The following is a 17,183-nucleotide window of genomic DNA, read 5'->3' as shown; positions in this document are numbered from 1 at the left end:
TATGAACTATGCTGGAGAAACAATAAGAAGTGTCTGTATAAATATGAGTGTGTATAGGTACATTTGTATGTGTATATGAATACAAATATGTATATGTACATATATACACACAATATAATCATCTTAAATAAAAGTGACTAGGTATGTGGTGTATATAGAAATATGCTTGTACATACACACACACATACACACACATATATATATTATGCCAAATAATATGACTAGGAATACTATGAATGAATATATCTGTTAAAAATCAAAATTTCATCTCCACTCATTAGTAGATTAAATGTTTCCTCCTGGAAATAACACTAAGCAAAACCTATTGGTTGCTAAATCTTCTATTATTCTCATCAGTCAATCTGAGTTGTCACTAATTAATCTCCTTTGTTGCACCATGATGCCTAAGGGCATTTTGAAATTAAATTTATAAGGATAAATGCTTAAAGACATGTTTCATAAAATCAATACAGCACAGTAATCCTTATTATAAATAAAGGAGATATACTTCTGAATAGCATTTGTTTTTTCTTATAAATTCTTAACAGTAAGGAGGACTACTAAATGTCCATTAATAGATGAATGGATAAGGAATATGTAGTATACATACACACAATGGAATATTACCCATAAAAGAGGATGAAATTTTGCCATCTGCAACAACATGGATGGACTTAGAGGGTATTATGCTAAGTGAAATATAAGTCAGAGAAAAGACAAACACCATGTGATTTCACTTATATATGGAATTTAAAACACAAAGCAAACAAACCAGACAAAACAGAAATAAACTCAAAGTTACACAAAACAAACTGATGGCTGTCAGAGGGGAAGAGGTTGGAGGATGGACAAAAATAGGGAAATGGATTTAAGAGGTACAATTCCCCAAGACTGGAGAAACAGACAAGTAAAAATAGCAGGTCATGGCTTACCAAAGCAGAGATTCACAAGTGGAAACTGCAACAGGAATCCAGGCCAGAGTAGGAAAACCTGAACTATAATTGGGTAATTCCTTCAGGGTCAGTGTAAGGAACTCTGAGACTTAAAAACTCCCCAGTCACAGGGGAGCCACCACAATTTTGTGAGATTCATCTCCAGATTATCCAGGTTCTCCCTGTAATATCAGAGAAAAATCCCATTGTGCTCCCTACAGGGAGAGGGGAAGGGAATCATTTTGAAATACTCTAGAACACTGCATTCTTAACAAGGCCTGTCCTCAGGGCAAACTAATTAACCAGAACCTAACAGGCCAGAGTATTATTAGAGCCCAACTGAACCAAGGAAATGGAAATATTCAACTCCAATCAGCTCTCTTCAGAGTAGAAATCAATGAAATTGAAAATAGGAAATCAATTGGTAAAATAAATGAAACCAAAAACTGGCTCTCTGAAAAGATCAGTAAAATCAACAAGCTTCCAGCCAGGCTAACTAAGATTAAAAAGAGAGAGCATACAAACTATTAATATCAGAAATCAAAGAAGAGCAGTTTTCTCTCAAGTGTGTGTCAATCAATACCCAACCAAAGACAAGGGGAATACTCTGATCTCAAGTGAGCCACCTTCTTTCTTGCAAAAAAAACCATCTTTTACATATCTTTCCTTATGCAACTTTGCCAATTACTCTAGAATGTTAACTAAGTATTTAAATGCTGAGTTAGGCTGTGTGCACTAGTGAAATTAGTGCACAAATTACTCTCTAAAGTGATTAATTTATACTCCCTACAACAACAGTATATGATAGTTACCTGATTCTTTACTAAACCCTAGTATATCTCCTATCTCCTCTTCTCTCCCCTCCTGGCCTACCCCCTCCACTTTTCTTTCCCTCTCTCTGTCTCTCCCAATCTCTCTCACACTCCTCTCTCTCTCTCTCTCTCTCCCTCTCTCTCTCTCTCTCTCTGAAGTGTCTTCATCTCTCTTCTCTACTCTTCCCCACAAATTCTAGCCTCTTTGGCCTCCCCAAGCTATACTTTCTATCTCCTCAATTCAAGAAGACTTCTTGTCTCTATCTGGGCTCCCATCTTTCTATCGAGGATTGGAAATTCTCTATAGCCAGTCAGCTGGTGGAATCATGGGGCTCACCTCATTTGTATACCATCTTCTTGAAAGATTTCCTTAACATATATCATAGTATTGGCCCACTGGTAATGAATTCTCTCAGCTTTACTATGGCTGGGATCATTGCCTTGTGCTACCCACTGTCCAATGTCTGAAAAACTTCACTACCACCACCATCACCACCCTCCACGCTGTATATTTGCCTAGTTTTCTGGTTGTTTAAGTTGGGAACGTAAATATAACCTATGTCATTCCATCATATCTTCAATGTGGAAGTTTCCCAATTTCTTTCTTCACTGTTGTTCGTTTAGATTTTCTGATGCTTTTTTGCTTGTGGGAAATTAAACTCTAAAAATCAAGTTTGTTTTGAAAGAAACAAATAATATTGTCCTATAAATGCATGCAAGTAACTGTTTTGTTTATCTTCTCAAAATTGAATATATTTTGATATGTCAAAGGAAATAGTGAGATAAACTAATAACTTACATAAGCTTTCCCTAAACACAGGAGAAACGAAATACAGGAATAGTTTCCTTCAATAAATTAAAATAAAAAGCAATGTGGTATTTTCTTCTAAATATTAAAAATAATCTAGTTAATGCACTCCATCTAATGATCTTTTTTGCACCAATGTGAATCAATGCAATTAATACATATAAAAGATTTATAGTATACAACACAGTGCATATTGTTGCAGTTAAGAGCACAGCTACAGATGTGTGACCCTGGATAAAATAAGTATCCTATCTAAGTCAGAATTAGTTAATAAGAATAGCTATTTATAGTAGTTCCTGGGAAGTAACATGTATTCGATAATACCTATTTTCATTATTTATAGTCAATAATTTATAATTGTCATTTCTTCATTCTAGTGTAAAGTATAATGATAAAACAGCATGCCTTACTCTTACTCCGAACACAAACTTTTCATGTATTTACTTACACTTAATGATATAATAATTCCTAATATCTTTACAGAACTCTAAAGTTTACAAGGTTCTTTCCAAAGTAATCCTTCTAACATATGATCCCCAAAATATGTAATCCTCCAACATCCTGGTTAGAAAGATGCTATTGACATCAAATTTTCAGGGCTCAGAAAGCTTATGTGATAGATTTTGATATACATGAGGCAGAACATGAACTAGAAGCAGCATCTTCTGGTATTGTAACTTCTTTCTTTTGTAATATAGTTCACTGTCTCTATATATTTTTAAAAGCAGTATTAACATTTATAAGATTTTATATATATATGAGGTGTATATATATTATAAGATATATATACATATATATACATATACCACTGAAATAATAAAAACAATATCATCTTGTTATATTACTGCTATGAAAAGCTTATAGTTAAAAACAGAAATATGTATTTTAAAAAATGAACATTCTTTAGGCATGAATATATGTACTAACATCAAGTAGAATAAAAAATGTAAGTTTTGTAGGCAGAGTATATAATAAGTTTATATTAATTCATGCTTACTAATTATTATGATGACATTTGAAAAAAATAAAAATTTCTAACTTAAGAAATATATTGGTTCACTTGTCTTTCTCAATAAATCCATTTATCCAAGAGATTTCTTGCTTCAAAATGAATATAACATTCTGGTAGAATCACTATACTTAATTTTAATGTAAGTATTCTTAGAGATAAATATAAGCCAACTCTGTTGCTAATTCATTAAAAAAAATCACTCATGCTTGAATATTTCCTTAAATTTCTCTACTTTCAAAGCTGTTCTATCACATATATGATTTTAATATAGTTTTTCCAATTAAAACAATACTATAGTTGGGGTAATGATACTAAATATATTATGTAAAAGGATCAAGGTAACAAACATTAAATACAACATAATAGTATTTTTAGAAGACTAGAATAGAAAAATTATTGAAATAACATGCTATCAATATATTTCTATTCACATATCTGAAGAAATCACCAATTTTATATAACATTTTGAAATCCAGATATTTTAAAGGAATAATTTGTAAGTAATTAAACTGTGTTAAATTTTTCACATGATAACACGCTTAATTTTAAAAACTAATATAAGGATGCGTTTTAAAATTTGTTTCTATTTCTGTCATTAAAGAATACATTATCAAAGTGAGTAGATGTTGTAGATGTAGTGAATAGGATTCAGTGAAGATATATTATATACAGAGATTTCTCTATATGTTGCCTTTGATTTTAATACAATATAAATTAATATATTTACATAGAAATTATTTTGAAATATGATAGGAAATCCTAACAAACTTAACTTGCATTTTTTTGGGGGGGTTAGTGACAGGCATTTCTGATTGGCTATTACCTATAAATACTAAATCTTGCTTCCATTATATTATTATTTTCCTCAAATTACACTATACATAAAATACACATATCTTTTGTGCTCAGTATGATGATTTCAGAAAAATGCATACAGTCCTCTAACCTACACTTCTTTCAAAACTGGCTATTTCCCAACTGCAGAAACTTCCCTCATGCCACTTTTCAATCTCTGTCCCTACCCCATCCCTCACCAAACAATGGTCTAATTACAATCATCATAAACAACTTGACCTTTTTTAGAAATTCTTATAAATGCAATCATACAGTATGTATTTTTTATGTCTGTTTTTGTATTTCACTCAAAATAATGTTTTTGCAATCATCCATATTGTTATGCATATTGGAATTTTTATTGCTGAGTGCTATTCAATTGTATGAATATGCCACAATTTGTTTATCTAGTATCTTGGTGGCCATGTGGGACGTTTCCAGTTTTTGTTTATTATAGTTTAAACTTCTATGAAAATTGTTCACAAGTCCTTTTGTGTATGTATGTTTTCATTTTTCTTGGTTAGGTGGGGAATTGCTGGGTCACAAGGTAAATATATATCAAACTTTATAAGAAACTGACAAACTTTTTAAAAAGTGGTTGCAACATTTACACTCCCACCAGCAATGTTTGAGACTTCCTCTTGCTCCCTATATTGCCAATATTTTTAAATGACTGCCTTTAAATGTAGCCATTCTGGTAGACATGTAGGGGTATTTCAAATGGTTTATATTTTCATTTCACTGATGACATAATATTGAGCACTATTTCACATACTTATTGAATATTTATATACCTTTCTTTGTGACTTATGTGTTCATCTTTTTTGTATATTTTATTGGGTATTTTTTTGGGTGTAACAATTCATTATATACTTTAGATACAAACTGATACATATCTATTTATAGATAGATATAATATATGTAAAATGATAGAGAGACAGAGAGCGCACCATATATATAATAGTTTGTCCAAATCTGTCTTTATTTTCTTAAGGTTGCCTTCTGAAGAATAATTTTACGGAAGTCCAACTCACCAATTTTTAATATGCTTAGAGATTTTCCTTTTCTAAGATGCCTACTCAACGTCATGAAGATAGTCTCCTATATTTTCTTCCAAATTTTTATTGGTTCAGATTTAACATTTAGGTCTATGACACATCTCAAAACAGTTTTTTGTGTTTAGTGTGAGGTAGGTTTCAAGGTTCATTTTTTTTTTCCTCATATGAAAGTTACTTATTCACTAATTCTCATTAAATTTTTCCCATTGAATTCTTCTGGTGCCTTATGAGTTGAGTATGGTTGGACATATATGGATCATTCTATTTCTGGACTCTCTGTTCGGCTCCATAATTATATTTGTCCATCCTCACATCAGTAATACTCTGCTTGAATTACTGGACTTTTATAGCAAATCTTAAAATCAAATGGTTATCATTTCTCTAGCTTTCTTCTTCTTTTTCAAGATGGCTGTAGGTATTCTTGGACCTCTTCAATTTCACATAAATTTGGAGTACTCTGTCCATCTCTAAAGTAGATCTTGATGTGCTTTTGATTGAAGTTGTATTGAATGTATTGATGAACTTGTGGAGAATGGATAAGTTAACAATATTGAGTTTTCCACTTCAGGAACATAATGTATCTCCCATTTATTTAGGTCTTTCACAATTTCAGCATTGTTTTCTACTTTCAGTGTGGGAATTTTATAATCTTGTGTTACATCTGTCCTTTTATTATAAATATTATTTTAAATTTTCAATTAATGATTGTTTATGTATGGAGATACAATTGATACCATTAAATTTATATACTGAGACCTTGACTATTTCAGCTATTACTTTTAGTAGTTTTATATTTATAGATTCCATAGACTGTCAATATATAATCCCCTTATATGATAATGAAGATAATAAAACTCTCTACTTTCTCCCTTTTATACTTTATGCCTTTTATTTATTTTTCTTGTTTTATGTACTAAAACATCTGTAAAGTGTAAATAGATTTGGTGGGAGTATACATCCTTTAACTGCTTCAGATAATGATTTTAGAAAGAGAATAAGCATTTGCAATATCCTTTCTCCCTTTGAATACTGTTTATTCCTTGTTTTCAATTGTTTCCCTCCCAGCCAAATCCTAAGGTCCACAGCCAGCCTTTCTTTAATTTCTTTTAAATTGTTTAAAACTACAGTGCATCTAATTATCTCATGTATAACCAGGCTGACTCTTCAAATTAATGGTATTGAATTCATCTATTTATTCATCTATCTAGAAATAAAGCTTAATTCAGCTTATTGACATTTTTAAAGGCAATTCAAAATTTGTGTAAGGGATGATACCACAATGATGTGCACAACTGACCTTGAGTAAGGAACACACTATGTACTGGATGGTTAGCAATAAAATTTGAAAATGCTAATGATGACTCTAAGGTTATTATTCTTGTTTTAGTTATTCTTTGCAGAGACTGCTTCTGGTGAGAAAGAGATGACTTTGGCTCCCATCAAAAAACAGTAAGTAAAATTATGAAGTATCCATGGAAACAATTGTTGAAAAAAATTAATTTCTTTTGGGCACCTTGATCTATGAGTTCTGTTGTATATATTTTTTTTAACTCAGAGCATTTCAAAGGTGTGGGTTACTGCTTGGGAATAGGAAAGAAAAAAGTTCCCTAAACTTTTTATAACTTAAGTAAGAAACGAAAATAGTTAGCTATTTTAAGGAAAAAATGTACATGAAATTCTAATAGACATTATGCTTACACCCTTAAATTCGGTAGGCAAAAAAAGTCACATTACTTTACATCCTCTAAGCAAATTAATTCTAACTCTAAGATTCCATTCTATCTCTGCTCTATTAGGATTCCTTAACCACTTATGGCCATGACTGAGAAAAAGTCCTTGGAGTTTGCATCACAACAAAGCCAAAGACACCCACCCAGTGTTGGCTCATCTCTTCATTACCTTTTGCCTCTGAAATGGCCCAGTCTTCATCACTTCATCTTTGAGGCCCAGGTGTCCAGTTGTTTCTGCATCCAGTTTGGGCACAGGGATCTTTGCTGAAGCTGAGAACCCCGGGGGCTAAGTGTTGAGCATCTCTAAATACATCAGTCATATTCTTTTTCTACTTAATATTAAAACAAAACTGTGATGATTACAAAGACTTAATTATGAATACAATATACTTTTATCCAAACTCTTTCATAAGTAAGATGTAATTTATAAAACTCTATGTGTAACTGAATATTACTATTTTAATGGAAATAAAATAATATATTTAAATATTAAAGGAGCTGACAAACATACAGCGTATATGTATGAAAAAATAATAGAAACTAAGTTGTAAGTACTTGTACTTAATGTGAATATGGGACATCTGGGTGACTCAGTCAGTTAAATGTCCAAAACTAGTTAAACTTCGTCCCGGGTCATGATCTCGCAGTTGATGAGTTCAAGCCCTACGTGGGGCTCTGTACTGATAATTCAGAGCCTGAATCCTACTTCGGATTCTATGTCTCCCTCTTTCTCTGCCCCTCTCCCACTTACACTGTCTCTCTCTTTCTCTCTCTCTTTCAAAAATAAATAAACATTAAAAAAAATTTTAATTAAAAAATGTGAATATAGCACAAAGCTAAAAATATAAAGATAAAATATAATAAATTACATAAACTACTTATTAATAAAGATATACACCCATAAAAATTAATACTCTTTTTAAAAAACTTTTGAGGAACTTACATACTGTTTTCCAGAGTGGCTGCACCAGCTTTCATTCCCACCAACACTACATGAGGGTTCCTTTTACTCCACATTCTTGTCAGCACTTGTTTCTTGTGTTTTTGATTGTAGCCATTCTAACAAGTGTGAGGTGATATCTCATTGTAGTCTTGATTTGCATTTCCCTGATGTTGAGAATCTTTCCAGGTGTCTGCTGGACATCTGGAAAAATGTCTTTTCATGTTTTCTGCCCATTTTTAATTGGATTATTTGTTTTGGCGGTGTTGAATGGTATCAATTCTTTAAATATTTTGGAAAATGCACTTTATCAAATATGATTTGCAAATATCTTCTCCCATTAAGTAGGTTACCTTCTAGTTTTGATTGTTTCCTTTGTTCAGAGGCTTTTATTTTAATGTAGTTCCAATAGTTTATTTTTGCTTTTGTTTCCCTTGCCTCAGAAGACATATCTAGAAAAATGTTGCTACAGCCAACATCAGAGAAATTACTGCTTGTTCTCTCTTTCAGGATTTTTATGGGTCCAGGTCTCACATTTTAGGTCTTTAATCCAATTTGAGTTTATTTTTGTGCGCTGTGAAAGGAAGTCGTCCAGTTTTATTCTTTTATATATAGCTGTCCAGTTTTCTCAACACCATTTGTTGAAAACACCATCTTACTCCCATTGTATATTCGTTCTTCCTTTGTTGAAGATTAATTGATAATTGTGGGTTTACTTCTAGGTTTTCTAGTCTATTCCACTGATCTATGTGTCTATTTTCATGCCAGTAACATACTGTTTTATATACTACTGCTTTGTAATATAACTTAATATCTGGAATTGTGATGCCTCCAATTGTGGGGGCTTTTTTTGTTGTTTTGTTTTTTGGGTTTTTCTTTTGTAAGATTGCTTTGGCTTTTTGAGGTCTTTGTCATTCCATACAAATTTTAAGACTGTTCTAGTTCTGTGAAAAATTCTTTTGATATTTTGAAAAGAGATTGCATTAAATTTGTAGATTGCTTCGGGTAGTATAGACATTTTAACAATATTTTTGTTCTTCCAAACCATGAGCATGGAATGTCTCTCCATTTCTTTACGTCATCTTGAATTTCTTTCATCAGTATTTTATTGTTTTCAGAGTGCAGACCTTTCAACTTTTTGGTTGTTTATTCATAGATAAACTTAACCAAAGTTGGGGTGCAACTATAAATGGGATTGTTTTCTTAATTTCACTGTCTACTGCTTCATTATTAGTGTATAGGAATGCAACAGATTTCTGAACATTGATTTTATATCTTATGACTTTACTGAATTCATTTATCAGTTCTAGTAGTTTTTTGGTAGAGTCTTTAGGGTTTTCTATTTATAGTATCATATCATCTGCAAATATAGTTTTATTTCTTCCTTACCAATCTGGATTCCTTTTATTTCCATTTCTTCTGATTGCTGTGGCTAATACTTCAGTACTATGTTGAATAAAAGTGGTGAGAGTGACATCCTTATCCTGTTCCTGACCTTAGGAGAAAAGCTCTAAGTTTTTCAACACTAAGTATGATATTGGCTGTGATTTTTTTCATATAAAGCCTTTATTATGTTGAGATATGTTCCCAGTAGACCTACCTTGCAGAGGGTTTTGTAATGAATGGATGTTGCACTTTGTCAAATACTTTTCCTGCATCCATTGGGATGATCATATATTTTTTATCCTTTCTCTTATTGATGTGAAGTATCATGCTGATTGTTTTGTGAATACTGAACAACCCTTGCATCTCTGGAATAAATCCCACTTGATTGTGGTATATGACTTCTTTTTAATATATTGATGGATTCAGTTTGCTAATATTTTGTTGAAGATTTCTGCATGTATATTCATGAGAGATACTGACCTATAGTTCTCTGTTTTTTTGTGGAGTCTTTATCCAGTAATTGCACTACTGGGTATTTACCCAAAAAATACAAAAACACTAATCCAAAGGGATACATTCACCCCTATGTTCACTGCAGCATTATTTACAATAGCCAAATTATGGAAGAAGTCTAAGTGTCCATCAATAGATGAATGAATAAAGAAGATGTCACACACACACTGGAATATTATTCAGCCATAAATAAAAATGAAATCTTGCCATATGCAACATCATGGATAGAGCTAAAGAGTATAATGCTAAGCAAAATAGAGAAAGACAAATACCATACGACCTCACTTGTATATGTGGAATTTAGGAAACAAATGAGCAAAGGAAGAAAAGGGAGAAAGAGAGACAAACAGATTCTTAATAATAGAGAACAAACAGATGATTACCAGAGGGGATGTGGGTGGAGGGATGAGTGAAATAGTTGAGGTGATTAAAAAGTATACTTTTTATGATGAAAACAAAAAGGTAATAAATAATCATATGATACTAAGTCATGCAGGTAAAATACAGTTATTTTAACAATATGTTCCATATTCGGTAATAGCAGTTGTAGTGGTTTTAACACTTTCACATTATATTTATGGTGGTAGGGCTGGCCTCCAGCACATGAGCTATGAATAAATATAAATGACTACCACAACCTTTGTAACTGACAATTTTTCCTTGAAAAATATATAGAGGACATCAAAAAAAATAGAACTTAATTCAAAAGCTAATATATGGGTGATATTTCACCCTGTATGCTGAACAAATTGCCATTCAACAGTCACATTTCAGCTTTAGCGCTTCACTTCCACTCTCATTCTTCTGTTGTGGGCCCTGGCCTGAGAGCCTTGGCTATTATCTCTAATACTCATGAAATGATCCATGTATGTGGTTTACCTGGCTTACAACTCCCTCCATCATCCATCCATACACCTTTAGCTTTCCTTCCAAAAATATTTTACGGTATGTCAATAAGACGTATTATTTGGGAATGATAAATCATGAGAGTTAACTGAAGTGTAAAAAACTCTATTCATGAGTCATGGTGGATAGAACAGAACAGCTCTGTCCCAAAGTTTTGCTATTTAAAAGGTGCCAAAGTCAAAATAATTTTTGAAGGCTGTAAATATTTTGAGGTCCCTTCTGTTTTTTTAAATAGTCCACCCACATCTTTCCAGTTATGATATCATCACAGCTGGATGACATCAGAGCATAAGATCAAAAACCTTGAGCTCACTTCCTTTGTTATCATAGGCCACCTCATTTCCCTTTCCTCACCTACACCTCATTCAGCACCATGCAGACACATGCATACCTCCATGTGTTTGAGTATATGTATCTAGCACTGCTTGCCTGAAGAGATAATTTGCTTCATGTCAGCAAAGACATGTCAGCATCCTTCATTTAGATCATCATATAGTACAACAAGATAAATACCTGTGAATTAAGTTTATGTGCACGTATGATTCAGATTAACATGTATGTAGAATAGAGATATACAGGAGTACTTGAAATAAATATTTTCATTGGCAAGGCAGTGAAAGAGTCCAAATAATTCTGTCTACTTTATTAGACTGAATGCAGATTTGTCAACACAGAAGTAAATGAAAAAAAAAAATGGAATCAATTGACAATGATAGAAAAGTTTTAAATTTACATACAATATACATTTCTAGTTTTTCTTAATAAATTAGATATAAGGAGTGCCTGGGTGGCTCAGTCAGTTAAGCGTCCAACTTCAGCTCGGGTCATAATCTCACAATTCAAGAGTTTAAGCCCCGCATCAGGCTCTGTGCTGACAGCTCAGAGTCTGGAGCCTGCTTCAGATTCTGTGTCTCCTTCTCACTCCCTGCCCTTCCCCTGCCCATGCTCTGTTTCTCTCTCAAAAAATAAACAAACATAAAAATGTTTTTTAATAAAAAAATAAAATAAATAAATTAGATATAACAACAGAAGTCCAAATGCTGCTTTGGAGTGAACACCCCTTTAAATGGAAAATGTTTTTTCTAGTTCTAAACAAAAATTATCAGCCTCTTTTAGTCAGACAAAAAGTGACTATATTTCTCTATGGGCCTAGTATAGTCTTGTCTTGTCACAACATCTCAATCTCAAATATAAATATTCTTATTCTCAGTAATGTCCCAGTTTAAATAAATGTGCATGGACATGCTACTTATTTACCTTCCTGGTTCTTAAAAATATATTATTCAGCTACCATAAATATGTAACAGGAGAGATAGTTCAACAACTCCTTAAATGGTCATTACTGCCATTACTTCCCATCCTCTGGTAAAACATCCTTGGCCACAAAGGCTATTGTTGAAACACTGGAGTCCAACTAACACATTTTTTTCATACTAGAGCTGGTAATAAAAGTCCCTTTCTTCTCTGACAAAGGATTCAGGATGCCAATTTAAAGTTGTCTGTAGCCACATCTCCAATGAAGAAGCCGACAGAGGAGAACAAAGATGAGAGACCAGGTAAGTCTTAATGGTGAACAAAAGCCCATCTCAATTGCTATTGTCATCTATGACTTTCCTAATTAAGGGAGTAATATGCTTCATTTTTATTGAGCTAAATAGACTTCAGTTTCTTTTTTTTTTAATGTTTATTTATTTTTGAGAGAGAGAGAAAGACAGAGCCCAAGCAGGGGAGGTGCAGAGAGAGAGGCAGACACAGAATCTGACGCAGGCTCTAGGCTCTGACCTGTCAGCACAGAGCCCGATGCGGGGCTCGAACTCATGGACCATGAGATCATGACCTGAGCTGAAGTCGGACACTTATCTGACTGAGCCACCCAGGTGCCCCAACAGACTTCAGTTTCTGCTGAGATGCAAACAAAAAGCATCATTTACTTCTATTCCAGTAGCTTGTTTATTTTTATGGAAAATATACAAATATAATAGAAATTAAAATTATATCTATTTCAGTGAAATAAATCAGTAATTTTCCTGTTCGCTCTCCTTTATCTTTAATCTCAAGAATCATGCATCTGTTTCTTTATCTAGCATGTTCTTTCATGTCCTCCTAGAGAAAAAGGAAGAGCATAGGTGTGTATATATATCAAGGAATGTTAGAAGAAATCACAGAAATCATCTTTTCCAGCTTTTTAACTGTACAGAGGAATTCTGCTATGGCCTGAATTTTTGTGTCCCTGCCTCCCCTGCCCCCAAAATCATGTGTTGAAATCTTAACTCCCAAAGGTAATGGCATTAGTAAGTGGTGCCTTTGGAAGGTGATTAGTTCTTGAGAGTAGAATTCTCATGAATATGATCAGTGCTCTTATAAAAGATATCCCACAGAGCTCCCTAGTCCCTTCCACTACATGAGGATACACAAGAAGTCTGTGACCCGGAAAAGCCCACCACCCAACCACAATGGCACCCTGATTTTGGACTTCCAGCCTCCAGAACTGTGAGCAGTAAATTTCTGTTTATAAGCCACCCAGTCTGTGGTATTTTGTTACAGTTGCCTGAATTAACTAAGGCAAAGTCGCAGAAAGATTCAATGACAAAACTGTGCATATTCATTTACAGTACAGTACTGAATAAAATTATTTCCTGTGCATTAAATTTCCTTTAATCTCATTTACCCTTCTATATTTTGTCTTAACCATTTTTTTGGGGAGGGAGATACTGATGGTTATCGACAACTGAAATGGAGTCATTTACTCATCTTTAAGTTAGATGCTCCCCTTCTCCTTACAACTTTACACTAATGATAGGTAACTTTTACTGAATGTAATGTAACATTGTTATTGTTGTTTTCCATTTAATCCCTGTAACAGGTCAATAATATAGGCACTGATATAATCAACATTTTATAGATTTGGTAATTTTTCCAAGGTAATTCACATAATTATGGTAACCTTTTTCAAAAAAATATACCTATTGTTTACTTGCTAGTTTATATATTTATACATAATACCTATATTTATATACCTTATATATTTTTGTAAGCCACTGAAAATACTCTTTATAAACAGGCAGATTTAAATAAGTAAAGCATAGATTCCATGAGTTATCCAAGATCACATTGTTTAGTAAAGAATCAGGACATAGACTCAGATGACCTAATCCCAAATCCAGAGCTTTTCATAGAGAAGCTTAATATAAAGCAGTAGTGTCTTAAAATTAGCAGTTATAGAACTCTTCAAGATTGAATAAGCTTAGTGCTGAGGTGTCATTCTGGACATATTACTGATGAAAGGAATGTTTATTAAATAGTTTAGTGACTGGTGAAAACCACTCTATGAGATGGTAGGTTATACTGATGTTCTACCTCTCAGATTAATGAGACATGGATGAAGCATGTTGAAATCTCCAAACTTAGAGTAGTCAGAACACCCAGTTACACATTCTTCAGGTTAACGAAAAAGCACTCTATTTAATGATTTTTTTACTTTTATCCCTTGTTTTTTTAAATTTTTTTTAATGTTTTGATTTATTTTTGACTCAGAGAGAGAAAGAGCATGAGCAGGAGAGGGGCAGACACAGAATCTGAAGCGGGCTCCAGGCTCTGAGCTGTCAGCACAGAGCCCGATGCAGGGCTCCAACTCACAGACTGTGAGATCATGACCTGAGCCAAAGTCAGACGCTCAACGGAATGAGCCACCCAGGCGCCCCTATCCCTTGTTATTAAAATGCAAGAGGAGGAGCGCCTGGGTGGCTCAGTCGGTTAAGCAACCAACTCTTGATTTTGGCTCAGGTCATGATCTCACGGTTTGTGAGTTCAAGCCCCATATCGGGCTCTGCACTGAGTACGTGGAGTCTCCTTGTGATTCTTTCTCTCCCTCTTTCTCTGCTCCTCCCTGGCACCAGGGATCTGATAAATCAGATCATCGGAAGCATATTAATTCTAGACCAGACTAAAAAAATGGAACCCTTTCTCTCTGAAAAGGAAACAAAAATAATATGTAAAGCATAGCTATTCCATTCTTAAAGGTTTAATTAGTTCTCCATTTTCTAAACTGACTTTGGCAAAAAAAAAAATTCAGATTATTATTTAATGTAAACTATTCTAACTAAAACTTTTGATATAAATAAGATACGTGTAACTGAATATAGTTTTCTATTAGTTCTGTCCATCAAGGACATGTTTATGAAGCAATTAAGAATGGAGCAGACTGTAAGGAGAAAAAAGAATTGGCCACCAGGACTTTTCAATCAGGTTTCACAGTCATATTATTTATCTTATGAAACATGGGGTTAAATGGCCAAGCCACTCACAAAGACTTTTGTACCTCATTTCTCTGATAGGTACAAACATACTATATTTATATGCTATAAATTTGTCTATGCTATTTGGCAGGTTGTATTTTCTGGAAAACAGTCTGAGGAAAAGGTCTGTGAACAGAATGTTTATCAGGGACTAACACACGTAAAGTGGGAATATAGTCCAGAGAAAGCAGCAGAGCTGTAATGCAGGTCCAAAGGTCTCCTTCAACCCCACTGCATAGAGCTGATGCTAAAATGGCCTGTCAAAATTGTTTGGTGTCAGCATCAGTCATTGGATCTTGGCCACCCCACCCTCACCTGGGATAAGGCATTGCTTTACACTATTTATTATACAGTCCTCTCCTCTAACTTTTATTTGCTTTTTCTATTTTTATGGTATTTATTTCCATTTCCAATGAAAACGTTAAAGCTATGGTAGCCAATACCCTTCCCTTTTTTCTTAATTTCAATAGGAATTCTTCTAATGTCTCGACATTAAGTAGGATATCTGTAGAAGAGTTCTGGTAGGCACCATTTTGAAGTTAAGACATTCCTCTTCTTAATGTGTTAGTAATTTGTTGTAAGTGTATGTTAAATGTTAGCAAATGCTTTTTGAACCTTTATTTTGTTGGTTATATGCTTTTCTACTTTCATCTACTAGTATAGGTAATTTCTAATGATGAGGCTCTGTAGCTAAAGGAATTAATTGGCATGATCTTTCAATTCGCCATACATCCACACTCTTTCCATGGCCTCATTAAAGGGAAATGTATTTCCCCACTTCCTGACTGGGCCAGGCATGTGATTAGGTTTTTTGTTTTTGTTTTTTCGCTTGTTTTGTTTTGTTTCATTACAAGTTTTGAAGAATATCAACTGGGTAGAAATTGGTCTGTACCATTTTGGAGCCTAAACGACAAGATTTATTCTTTTCACTTCCCCTCATGTGCTCTGATTCTTCTGTGAAACAAACATACTCTGGCTAACTTGATAGCTCAAGGAGAATGAGAATGAGACAGAGAAACAGGAAGAATTATTAAATCTCATATGATTTTTGTTTCTATTTTCAAAAGTAAAATCAGTCTACATTTCTCTTGTTCTGTGCTTGCCTGTTTTTGTTATCAAGGTATACTAACCTTCCAAACCACACAAAATTCTGTATGGTCTATGACAGTTTATACAATGTTGCCAATCATTTGGTTTTATGAACCAACACTTCATGATTTTTATGTTAACTTTTTCTTTTTCTATTACCTTCCCTCTAGTCTTTTGTGTTTGCTTTTCAATTCTGGTTATTATTTTCAACTTTCTTAAACTAAAGAATATATATTATTCTCTGAGAATTGTATTGGCCATTACATACGTTTTGTTATTTACTCCACTAAAATTCCATTTTAAATAGCTTATTATTTCTATATTTTCCTCTCTAACTGAAGATATATGTAGAAATATATTTTTCATTTCTAATGGAAAATAAACTATGTGTATTTAGTTCATCTCTTTTAATTGCCTTTTTCCAGAATATATGTGACATATTTTTTATTTTTTTTATTTTTACATTTATTTTTGAGAGACAGAGTGAGACAGAGTATGAGCAGGGGAGGGGCAGAGAGAGAAGTAAACACAGAATTCAAAGCAGGCTTCATGCTCTAAGCAAGCTGTGAGCACATAGCCAGACGCGGGGCTCAAACCCATGAACTGTGAGATCATGACCTCAGCCGAAGTCAGATGCTCAACTGACTGAGATACCCAGGCACCCTGACATATTTTTAATTTAAGATTCATTTTTCTGACTTCTGTATGTTAAATACTATAAATATTTCAAATATATTTGAAAATAATATGGACATTATGTGTTGTTTCCTGGATTCATCATTCCATATGTTACACATGTGTCTGTGTATGTATACACCCTCATAAATACATTACAGGTTTTAAATTATACTGATATTCTCTGATATTT

At 33.4% G+C, this 17,183-nt stretch overlaps 1 protein-coding gene across 1 annotated transcript in view; it reads right to left on the bottom strand.

Annotated features, from left to right (window-relative positions):
* GULP1 (GULP PTB domain containing engulfment adaptor 1) overlaps window positions 1–1,313 on the bottom strand; it is a 741,807-nt gene extending 740,494 nt beyond the window's left edge. The window contains exon 1 of the mRNA XM_053215424.1: window positions 933–1,313. The gene's annotated coding sequence lies outside the window, so the exon portion shown is untranslated. The remainder of the gene's footprint in view (window positions 1–932) is intronic.
* Window positions 1,314–17,183: the final 15,870 nt, after the last annotated feature.

This window comes from Acinonyx jubatus, chromosome C1 (assembly GCF_027475565.1).
Source record: "Acinonyx jubatus isolate Ajub_Pintada_27869175 chromosome C1, VMU_Ajub_asm_v1.0, whole genome shotgun sequence".
Lineage (NCBI taxonomy): Eukaryota > Metazoa > Chordata > Mammalia > Carnivora > Felidae > Acinonyx > Acinonyx jubatus.
The sequence above is the reverse complement of the archived record's forward strand: the minus strand, read 5'-3'. Positions and strand labels throughout refer to the sequence as shown.